Source organism: Mustela nivalis (genome assembly GCF_964662115.1).
Source record: "Mustela nivalis genome assembly, chromosome: 6".
NCBI classification, from domain to species: Eukaryota; Metazoa; Chordata; class Mammalia; order Carnivora; family Mustelidae; genus Mustela; species Mustela nivalis.
In genome coordinates, this window is record NC_139025.1 from 21,162,134 (window position 1) to 21,174,407 (window position 12,274).

At 39.3% G+C, this 12,274-nt stretch overlaps 1 protein-coding gene across 41 annotated transcripts in view; it reads right to left on the minus strand.

Annotated features, from left to right (window-relative positions):
• The window catches only part of CEP128 (centrosomal protein 128), a 407,789-nt gene extending 397,741 nt beyond the window's left edge, over positions 1 to 10,048 (minus strand). For 8 of the 41 annotated variants that reach the window (XM_082736378.1, XM_082736387.1, XM_082736351.1 and 5 more), the window contains exons 1-2: positions 9,780 to 10,043; positions 7,340 to 7,500 (exon numbers count right to left, since the gene is read on the minus strand). The gene's annotated coding sequence lies outside the window, so the exon portion shown is untranslated. Of the gene's footprint in view, positions 1 to 533; positions 683 to 7,335; positions 7,501 to 9,779 lie in introns of all 41 variants that reach the window. The other 33 variants (XM_082736371.1, XM_082736373.1, XM_082736356.1 and 30 more) reach the window with 13 other exon arrangements.
• Between the last annotated feature and the right edge of the window lie 2,226 nt (positions 10,049 to 12,274).

Here is a 12,274-nt window from a genome sequence, read left to right on the forward strand (position 1 = left end):
ATTTCCAGCTTCTCTTAAAAAAATTCAGAGCAACACTGGGGGGTAACTTCCCATGGCAACATGGACTTAGTACCTGCTCTAGAGTCAGGAACCCACCTTCCTGTTTTCCCCAGTCCCCATTGGACCAGCTTCATACGGTGCACTATGTGACTGGCCCCACTTAGCAGCTGAGCTTTCAACTTTATTTTAGGTAGAGAACCAAGACAAAGGAAGTTTACCAGTCTTCCCCAGTTAAAAATGAGCAATCTGATCATTAAGAATGAATCAAGGTTAAATGCTCAAAAGATAATGCTTTCCTCTACAGACAAGAAGAAAAAATGGATAATAGAATTTTGATATTAGCCATCCCTGTAGACTATAAAACCAGAAGGATATACTACTACTGAGCAGAAGGATTAAAACTACTTAGAATGTTTCCCTATTGTATAGATCAGAAAGTACTTGCAGAACAAAAGTGTACTACAGTGCACAATTTGGCTCTCACTCTTCAACCATCCCTGTACACACTGCCTTCCTACAACAGATGGAGTTACATGCCCATGGAGTTACCAGCCTCCTGCCATTCTCCCATCACCATGAGGATGTGCCCAGGCTATGCTGTTGGAAGGTATGGGATCCACGGTTGCCCAGTGGCTTCCAGCTTAAACCAACAGATCAGCCAGTCGAACACAAATTAGTGAGTCTAGGGATGATAAGCAGACAGCTTAGCTAACCCAATACACAAGCAACAAACATGTATTGTTGTATGCCTCCAAGGTTTGATCTGTTATGCAGTAAAAGCTAACTGAAAAATACAGTTTACAAATAAATCATTGGATTTGGTTCAGAAGATGGCTAATTTCCTGAAGTTTCCTCTTAAGCCTACTCTCCATGAGAAAACAGGTTGGTTTCAGGCTGTCTTCTAATGGTAGAAGAAAGAAAGGACAGATTCAAATTAGGATTCAGAAAGTAAACATAAGCAATTGATAAAACAAGTAGTAACTGATAAAAACAAGCTAGTAATTTTTGAGAAAAAATTCTAAACTACCATAAATAGCAGTTGGAGATATTTGTTCTCTGTAAAACATTAAAAAGAAACAAGCAATTTCTTAAGTATATTATGAAGTACACTTGTTCTCTTCCTCCTTGTTTTTAAAGTATAGAAAGAGGGACGCCTCAGACCTTCAGCTGAGGTCTCAGGGTACCATAAAGTGCTCCTTGCTCAGGGGGGAGCCTGCTTCTGCCTCTGCCTGTTTCTTTTTTTTTTTTCTTTTTTTTTTTTTTTTAAGATTTTATTTATTCATTTGTCAGAGAGAGAGAGAGAGACAGTGCTCACAAGCAGCAGAGTGGCAGGCAGCTGCCTCTGCCTGTTTCTGCCTACCGCTCCCCCTGCTTACGCTCTCTGACAAATAAATACATTAAAATCTTTAAAACAAAATATAAAAAGAAACTCCTCTTGACTTTCCTAGTGAACAAAACAACACTAAAAATTTTAAGAAAATATTTTATTGCTATTTATACCTTAGATTTGCATATTGCTCTCTGGCTTACAAAGCCTTTTCATTAGCCTTTTCTCTCTTGATCTCCATTTCAATCGAGTAAAGTTGGTACAATTACAACCCACTGCTTTTGCTGCCTTTAGAAAAACAAAGCTTTGAGTAAAATACTTGTCTGTGAGGACTCTGCTAAAAGGCTACAATAACAGAAATGGAATCCACATGTTCTGTCTGTAAGCTAGTGCTTTTTGCACTGCATTCTATATATTAAAAAACTATGTAAATTCCAAATACACTGCCCAATCACTGAAATGTTTTGTCTTCCCCTACCATATTTCTTATGACCCACCCTCTCGCTCCAAGAAATGCATCTAGGGCCAGAATATTCCATACGTACTTGTTTAAAGGTTTATATGATGAATATAAGATAATAAAGTACTAAAAAGGTGCTGTAAACCCAACTTACTACTGCTATTTTAAGATGTCTTTCAAATAATCCTTCCTCTTGTTAAGAATATTTACAACACATTTCAGGAAGAGAAGTACACCTATTTTTTTAGAAACCATACCCTAAAACCTTAAACTTTAAAAAAATATTCTCTTCATAGTGTATACATATTTTCTGTTTCTCTTTTTCTGCCACTCTCAATACCCAGACTTCCCTCTTGTCCCATTACTCTTTTACTTTGCATCTTTAGATGCATCTTTTATGATAAAAAAAAATGGAATATATTTTTATTGTACTTCTGGATATGTTTACTCTAGAGTTTGGCACGTATTCTTATTTTTAGAAATGGATAAATAGAATGATTTGTATATTCTTTCCAAAATATTAAAAAAACACACACTTACAAAATTTATTTTAAAAGGTCTGGAGTTCTTAAGTTTGACTTGAACCATGAACTGTTTCTGGGAATGCTTTTTAAAAGCATGAATAAAAATGTTAAAACCTATAGGGTTAGAAAGGAATCCAATTATAATGAAATGCACTACAGTATCACTGAAAACCAATTACATTTAAAAGTTAAATTACTGGGAGTACATAGAAGTAGACCCTGGTTAAAAACCTCAATTTCAAAACCCTTCAGGAAAACAAAAAACAAACCAAAAAAAAAAAGTTGAAATATTAATGCTGAATAACTAAGGCTTTCACATCACAGCTTATCACATGACAATAACCCTACAAAGTACTATTGTCATCACAATTTATACATAAGAGGCGTAAAGAAGCTAAGTATGAGTCTCCAAGTTTATATACAGCTCCCGTGACAAGGCTGAGTCTTGAACCTTTCTCCAAAGCCCACATTCCTATTTATCCCTTCTCATTGCCACTGGAACCAATAATCATTTGGACTTTTCTCAACTCAGTCCTAGCCACCAAAATAGTTTCTCTAACTGAGTCTTTTTCTAGCCTTTCCAGCTCTCAAGGACACTTCACTGCCCATGGAAGATTGAGTCTAAGTTCTTGAATCAGGAATTCAAGACCCTCAGCTAGCCACTCTCCTCTCCAACAAAAGAACCATAGAAAACGTAAGGTCTGCATTCAGCTCTCGATCCCAACTATTCTCCTATCACTTCCCTCCCTCCCTAATATTGTGAGTTCTGTCTAGAACACCTTCTGCTGTGTACTATTGCCACTTAATGAAATTTCACTCATCTTTCCAGGCATAGCACAAATAATACAATCTCAGTGAAGCCTTCCATCTCCAGCTAGAAGGGATCTTTCCAACCTCAACATTCTTATAGCTCTATAATGATAGCAAGACATTTATTAAAATGTCCTTAATGTAACTGTTTGTGTCATGGAATTTTTCTTCAATTCCTCAAATATAACAAATATGGCATACTCATTTCCCTGCTGGATTCATAGCCTAGAACCTTCTTTTCACTCCTTTCCCTTACTAACTCTTAATTTCTCCTTCAAATCTCAGTTTACAGGAAACTTTCCTTAAAAAGCTTTCCTTCACTGCCCCCACCCAACTCTGGGCAAAGTGCCCACAGTGAATACAACTTCATCTCAGCCCATGGACTGCTAACTGGCTGTTTACTGGTCTGTTCCCTCAGTAGACTCTAAATTTCATCAGAGACTCCATTTACTTTGTTCATGGTTGTGTTTCAATACCTTGCATAGTGCTGGGCATGTAGTTGGAACATTTTTAAATGGATTTACAATTAAATTTTCTTTATTACCCTGTCTAATTAATCCAGAGACAAATTTCAAAGAACAGGACTTCACAAATAGCATGTACTAATTAAATAACAGCTGCATGAAATAATTCTAGTGGTAAATGGCCTAAATTATCTTAAGCCTTCAAACAATATGTATTGAACTGAAAAAAAGTGTAAAAATGAATACTTGATAATGTGTCTGTTTAGGGTAAACAAGGACAAACATTTCAAATTGACTTGAATACATGTATTAAAACTTATAACTGAATCAAATTTGGAGAGTTTCCTTGACTTACTACAAATCACTTTAGTTTATCATTGTCGTTTGCAGCTACCTGCATTCCTCAATTTTTATTTATCTGTACTATGGAGCTCTAAACTCCCAATTACTTAGGCTCTTTATCATCTGGGTCCATTCTCAGTACTGCTTCAACATACCAATCACTGCTCACAGGTAAACCTATTTTGCCATTTTAAGGCCTTCACTCTCCCACCATCAAGCTTTTTCTTTCTTTCTATGATCTACAAAATTTGCATATCTCTTCTTCCTTTAAAACACTATCATAGGGCTTTTAGTGATTGGGTCAGAGGAGGCCAAGGTGCAACTGCCTTCAGTCCTCCTAAATCCAAGTTCTTCCAACACTAGCCATTTCCGCCATGCCACCTAGGTTCAACTCCAACCAAATCAAACACATGTACCTGATGTGCACTGGTGTGGAAGTCAGTACCATGTCTGCCCTGGCCCCGGAAGATGGGCCCTTGGGATCTGAATCAAGTAGGACCTCCTGTCTCCGCCCCGATTATCAAAACCCTCAAGGAATCACCAAGAGAAAGAAACAGGAAAACATTAAGCACAGTGGACATATTACTTTTGATGAGACTGTCAACATTGTCTAAAAAATGTGTCACAGATCTTTAGTCAGAGAATTCTCTGGAACCATTAAAGAGATCCTGGGGATTGTCCAATCTGTGAGCTGCAATGATGATGGCTGGCACCCTCATGACATCATAGATGACATCAACAGGCAGTGCAGTGGAATGCCCAACTACTTAAAAACTACAGAGGAGGGGCGCCTGGGTAGCTCAGTGGGTTAAGCCTCTGCCTTTGGTTCAGGTCATGATCTCAGGTTCCTGGGATCAAGACCCACATTGGGCTCTCTGCTTAGCGAGGAGCCTGCTTCCCCCTCTCTCTCTGTCTGCCCCTCTGCCTACTTGTGATCTCTCTCTGTGTCAAATACATAAATAAGATCTTAAAAAAAAAAAAAGAACTAGAAAAAAAAAAAAGAACTAGAAAGGGAAATATTTCAATAATGAATCATTTGACAACCAAATAAATAAATAAATACTAATCATAGGTCACTTCTTCAATGACATCTCTCTTCATTGAGAAAAGCCTAGTTCAGGGCTTACTTACTTTAATTCACCCCTGCATTCATCTCTAAGCGCATTTGTCCAGGAGCATTCACTCATTCATTCATGAGCACTTACATGGCAAATTTGATGCACAGGGTAGACTCTAAATGTTCATCAGCTAACTGGATTCGTGTAACCACAAATACTCCCCTCTCCCAAACACTCCAAGCACCAGCATTGTACAGATCTATGTTAAGAGTTGTAAGAATTTCAGGGAGGTGTGCATTATCTGAGAAAGGCCAGATCAGTCTCTTAGGATCATTGGTAACAATTAATAACAAGACACCAGAAACAAGGTTAAAAATCTAAAGGACAAACACAGAAAAATATTTGCAATATATGAGAATGAAGGGATTAATCATCTCTTTTAAAAAATGGGGGGAAAAAAAAAAACAGTGCAATAGTAAAGGATACGAAAGGATATGTAAACAGGCTATTCATAGAACATACACAGCCCTAATATATAACGTACTTTACTTCCCTAACAATTGCAAATTAAAATGATAAAATCAAATTCTTGTTTCTCGGTTTTGTGCAGATGAAAAAAAGCTTTGGCATGGGTACACCTTGCTTTAAGAGTATTAACTAGAATAATTTATCAGGGTGCCTGAGTGGCTCAGTTGTTTAAGCATCTGCCTTCAGCTTGGGTCATGATCTCAGAGTCCTGGGATCCAGCCCTGCATGGGCTCCCTGTTCAGTTGGGAGTCTGCTTCTCCCTCTCCCCCTGCCCCTCCCTGTCCCTCCTCTGTGTGTGTGTGTGTGTGTGTGTGTGTGTGTGTGTGTGCACGCGCACACGCTCGCTCTCAAATAAATAAAATCTTTTTGTGTGTGTGCTTTTAATTTCTATTTGGGATTCACTTGATGAGGACTAATGCGTGGGTTGGTCACTTCACTACTGATATATAAAATCTTTTATAAATAAATAACATATACTAACTTTTCTGGAAAACAACTGGCAAGACAAAAATAAGTAATATGTATGTTTTGACTCAGAGATTTTATAATAAATATTATTCCAAAAAAATAAAAGCAGATGAATGTAGGTGTGTGTATAATTTCACTGCAGAATTAGAAAAGAGAATAAATAAACAAGAAAAAACATTACATTAAATGGATCCAGTCATTGAGATACTGGTAGCAGTTAAAACAGACAAGATAGAAACTTATGTGCTAACATGTATTGCATTAATAAGAAAGAAAAACACACTATAAAATAGTATGAATAGACTGGAAACATTTCATAAGAGAATCAACCTAGTGACAATATTAGACAGATAACAATGAACCCTAGATTATTTTCATATTACTCCCAGATGTATCAAGACAGTATTTCAGAACTTCAGGGCTAGATTATTCTAATCAGGCCCCTCCATCTCTAAAATTCCTTAATTCTAAGAATTTTGTACAACATAGAATTTTTGTACATCTAAGAATTTTATACATGGTGCTATTGCAAGGTCCTAATGCATCTCCCCTCTATTTTGAAGGGCCCTTTATCAAAATGCAATATGAAAATATTAGGGCTCCTGGGTGGCTCAGAAGATTGAGCATCCCACTGTTGGTTTCAGCTCAGGTTATGATCTCAAGGTTGTGGGATCGAGCCCCGCATCAGGCTCCATGGCTAATAAAGAGTGTGCTTAAGATTCTCTCTGTTCCTCTCCCTTAGCCCCACCCCCCCAAATAATAAATAAATCTTTAAAAAAAAAAAAAAGCTAATAGACCCCTTTGAACATATAAAGAGATAAGTAACAGTAAACACAGCTTATATAGTATATCTAATCTAAAAATGCTAACTGTAAATCAAATCTGATTAGAGAACAGCCATAAACACCAATGCAGCCTCTTTGCAGTGGGCAGGGCTGGGATTTGTCAAAAGATCTGGGGACAAAGACCACTGTTTTGGCTCCAGATAGCAAGCAAGTCAAAAAAATCTATCTGAACCTCGACTGCCTCAATTGCAAAATGAAAATAAGAATTAAAGTATTATATCAGTAACAGGTAAAAGGTGCTTAAAACATGGCTTGGGACAAAATGAGTTCTCAAATACTTGTCTAACAGAAACAGTTACATCATTGTTGCTTTTAAGTTATCTAGTTTGTTGCCCTGAATTTTTGTAACATCAAATCTGTTTGTTCATCTGAACTTTTGTTCACCCGTTTCACAACCATCCTATCTTTATACTGCAGGTTAGAAAGGAGTTTCTTGCCCCCCAAAAGTCTATCTCTTACCCGCCCTGTGTAAAAATCTGTTAACTCGGAAACTTAGGGAGAAAGCCTACTTACAAAGCACACCCCCAAAACTCCGTGTTGTTCTCCTCTGTGTTCTCCTCAGTGCTCTTCTTAGGCACATATGTCTGCCTCCTATCATTTCTTCATGAGGTTCAAGGCAAAAGGCCTCGTCAAGTAGATGATCTTTGGTCGCCCCTACACTTTCCCCAAACCACCTACAGATAAATGAAACAAGGGGTAAGACACAACTACAAACTTAATTTTTTATATATATAATAAAGGATGAAAATAAGCTCACCCTCACCATGCACAATTTATAGCATAACAGACAACAAAGAAAATGCTCCTTGTGTCATGCAAAAGCCCCAGTGAATTCATAGGAATTCTTCACATCCAAGTATCCAGCCAGCATACTCTTCACTGGTCACTTCCACTCATGCCTGGTCACCTCTTGGGCTGGCCTAAGTGTGAACTGTAGCCCAAGTCTGGCTAAAAATAGTGTCCCTGAGCAGGTCTATCTGTGAGTGAACTCACTAAGGCAGGCAATGAAGTTAACATGTTACTTTTGAATTTAAAAGCCCAATTCTAGTGGCGCCTGGGTGGCTCAGTGGGTTAAGCCGCTGCCTTCGGCTCAGGTCATGATCCCAAGGTCCTGGGATTGAGCCCTACATCAGGGCTCTCTGCTCAGCAGGGAGCCTACTTCCTCCTCTCTCTATCTGCCTGACTCTCTGCCTACTTGTGAGCTCTCTGTCAAATAAATTAATTAATTAAATCTTAAAAAAAAAAAAAGAGCCCAATTCTATTTCTAAGCCAATAATGAACTATCTACTAGCACTTGTCAAGGAAATATTTTATAAGCTGCCCAACTGTTCCCACATTTAGTACTGCAAAACAATAAGTAAAAGTAAAATGTCTTTGGTGGTAAGAGAGAGCTCTGGACAGAAATATTTTCAATTCTTTGTAACTGCTTTCAAAGCAGTCAGGAAGAATCCACAGAAAGCTCTTCTAAGAACTGGTCATTGTCTACACAAAAAGTAGTTCTGGAGGGGCACCTGGGTGGCTCAGTGAGTTAAACCTCTGACTTCTGCTCAGGTCATGACCTCAGGGTCCTGGGATTGAGCCCTGCATCGAGCCCTGCATCGGGCTCTTTGCTCAGTGGGGATCCTGCTTACCCCTTTCTCTGTGCCTGCTGCTCTGCCTACTTGTGATAACGCTCTCTCTCTGTTAAACAGATTTAAAAAAAAATTTTTTTAAGAAGTAGTTCTGGGAATACATATATAAACAACTGAAGAAAAATGCACTCTGCAAAAATTAAATCAAGATAAACTGTCAGAGGGTTCAAAGGGATCCATGTCATGCAATGACAGAGAAGACGCAGGTAACATACACACACACACTGCGCTCATCTAACAAAGAGGCAAACTTCCCAAGGTAAGTCATACAAACAACCAAATTTTTCTGTACCAGTGTGAAATGGCTGAAGTTTTAATCTTCTCTCTATGCTGCCAATACAATAGTCACTCGCCACATGTGGCTACTGAGCTCTTAAAATCTGGGGGGTTCGAAATGACATGTGCTGTAAATGTAAAACATGTAACAGATTGTGAAGACTTAGTGCCATTGAAAAATTTGTTTTAAAAATGTAAAATATCTCAAAAAGGTTCATCTGGCTACATGTTAAAATGGAAGCATTCTGGATATCCTGTGCTAAACAAATTCTTAAAATTAATTTCACCAGTTTCTTTTTACTTCTTTAACGTGAGTCCTAGAAAATGTAAAACCTGTGTGTGTGGCTCATCTTCTGTTTCTATAACCGAGCACATGCCTGCAGAATTAAAATAAATAAATAACAAATACTGAGCCCTTCCACTGTGTCAGGCCGTGTGTGAAATACCCTACACCCCGCTCAGAACAAGGCTGCAAAGTGGTTGGACAAGACATCTGCCTAAGTGACCGAGCTTCGTCAAACCAGTAAGAGATGCAGCTGGCATTCAATGTGAGGCGTTCCTACGGAGTCACTTAAGTAAGGGACTGTTAACACCCAACTTCCACGACGGCCTAGGAAAGCCAGGTGGCTAATACAGCGTTCCCGAAAGCAGCACTTTTGTAACCAAGGAACAGGTACAAAACGTCGTTATATCCCAGGCAAGTTCACACCATTATGAGCCCAATATCCTTGACAGCTCAGGCTTCGCGGCTGCGGGCACCCAGACCACCTGCCCCCCCCCCCCCCAAAAGGCCTGTGGAGTTCAAATTCCCCGGATAACCTAACCACGACCGGACCGTAGACACTCATGCTGAGGCAGGGGCGTCGGGACACTTGGCACGCTGTCTCCCCCCACGCCGACGCACTCCACCCGTCCACCGCCACCCCCCAGATTGCCGCAGCTTCGGCGTCCCCACCTCTGGGACTAGTGGAAGAAGGACCTAAAACTTCTAAGACAGAATAGGGAAGTAGTAAAGAAAGGGTGAGGAGGCGGTTGGGGGCAGGTACCTGAGATAGAAGAGGACCCCAGGTCCTTAAAGCCGGATCATCGCCGAGGCCTCTCCCGGCTCCCACGGCCGCCAGCGACCCAGAAGGTGCAACTGACCTGACGCTGCGGCGCAACCGACTATGCTCTCCCCAGACTCGCAGCTATGGCAACTTGAACTAGCCGCCTAGCCCCAGCGAGAGAACAAGACCCCGCTGCTGCCGCTTGGCCCTCTGGGACTTGTAGTCCATCTTGTCCTCAAAAGTAAGGAGCCATCAAGAGAGTTGCCCGAAGAGAAACTTCAAATCCCAGGATGCCATATGACAGGCTTTAGGGCAACTTTCCCGGAAGAAGCCGGATTAGCTGGCACCTGAGTCCCTAGGCCGCGCCCTCTTGCCCTGTTCTTTTTTCTTAAAGGGCCGGTAGATTTTATAGGCAAGAAACACCTGATGGTGAGTTAGCTGCCTTGCCCCCGACCGTAATTTATTCAGAAAAGTCTAAAACATTTACTTTTTAAAAAATAAGAAAAATTCAAGGTAGTTGCAATAATAACTGACTCCGTTTCTTTTACTCCTTTCAGAATAGGGAAGAGTACTTTCCAGAAGTGAAATGTACAAATCCCCTTAATACCAGAGCCCAGGATCTTTTTCCGAAGGCTCACAAATTCTTAGAACTGGAAGGGAACAGAAATGATCTAGTCAAACCCTTTAGGTCTGGAAGGCGTGAGTTACCCAAGATCACATAACTCATCAATAGCAAACCAAACAGGGGTGTTTGGCCTAGGTGCCCCTCCTCTGTAGTTTTTAAGTAGTTGGGCATTCCCCTGCACTGCCTGTTGATGTCATCTATGATGTCATATTTCTCAATATGTCCATTCAGTCTAGGATGTCATCTCCTCAGTCATTCTAGAAGATGAGAGAGACATATTCCACCAAGTAGAAGTTGGTTTCAGTCGGGGCGGGGACGGGGGTGGGGAGGGGTGGTGGCTATAAAAACCTCAGCAAAGAATTCAACTTTGGAAAAGCTATGAAGAAGTGAAAATCAATTAGTCATGTAGAGCCTCATTTCCTCATGTTCTGCCAAAAAGATCATTGATCACTTCCTCCTCAACGCTAAAATCAAAATTTGCTTTATCTGTGAAATCTTTCCTGGCTACTTCAAGAAAACCTAGATCGCATTCGATGCAGTTTCCCTATTTTGTGCTGTAATTATCCATTTCCCATTATATCAAACTCAGCCCTTCAAAGGCAGGGGCCAGATCTTTTCAAATCAGTATCTCTTTTCTCAGTCTTCCTCACTTCACCTCTTCCTCTCTCTCTCCACCTCCCCCCACCACACATACACAAAATCATCAATAATTAGCATACAAATTTGATATATTCAAATAATTCAATTATTTTCTCTGGCCAGCATTGAGGGGTAAAGTTTATTTCATAACCAGTTTTAATTCTTCTAAAATTACCTATGTATTTTCATGTCTTCAAGCTGCTTGTTCATAGTTTTATTCAAGAATATATTCCACCTTATACAGAGATTAAGATAATTCAAAAGAGCCATAAAATTTTCCCATATGCATGCAGAAACATAATAACTCTGCATTTTAATTTTTCAAAACAATCATATTCATTCATGTAATTCAACAAATGTATGTCATATCTTTCTAGCAACCAGACACCTGTATAACACACTAAAAATGCAATAATCATGAAGAGATGAACAACAACTTCTTTGCGTTCATGTTGTTGAGTCAAGTGAAGAAACATTTGTTAAACAAATTTCTACAAATCTGGATGATAAAGTACTGTGTAGGTTTCCATGGAGAGACGTGAAAGAGAAACTTTTTAGGCAAGTGATATCTGATCAAATGCAAGATCTACCAAAAAAGCTAATGTCATTTTGGGCTGCATTAATAAAAAGCAACTGTCCACAACCTCTCTTCACTGGTCCAACCCTATTCAGAGAAAAGATTAAATTCTGGAGACCCCATTCTTAAAGTGATATTAACAAAATAAAGCAAAATCAGAGGACGCGACTGGGACGAATGGGTGGAGAATAAGATTTGAATTCATTATGACCAAGGTATTTTAAAATACACTATTAAATTAAAGCAGTTTTTTTTTTTGTCAAATGATGTGCTCTCAATCCCCATATATGACTTCAGAAAAAATCTAGTGAAGTCAGATCATAGAATCGTTCTCCTCCTTAACAAAACAGACAAAATAAGAAAGCCAACAAAAAACGTTTTACATAAAATGTGTGTTATAAATCCCAAAAACATTTACTGCCTTTAATCAATATGACAGACCCATATTATCCAACCCCAAAACCACACTCAAGTAGAATCACCTGATTTTAGAGTTGGAAAAACCCACAAAGATTATCACCTGCAGAACCCTTCTTTTGCAAACAATGTAAATAGAAACAGAGAGAGATTACATTGTTAGTAAATAGAAACAGAGAGAGATTACATTGCTAGTGTTGTTATAATAAAATACCTGATTTAAGAGTTGGAAAAACC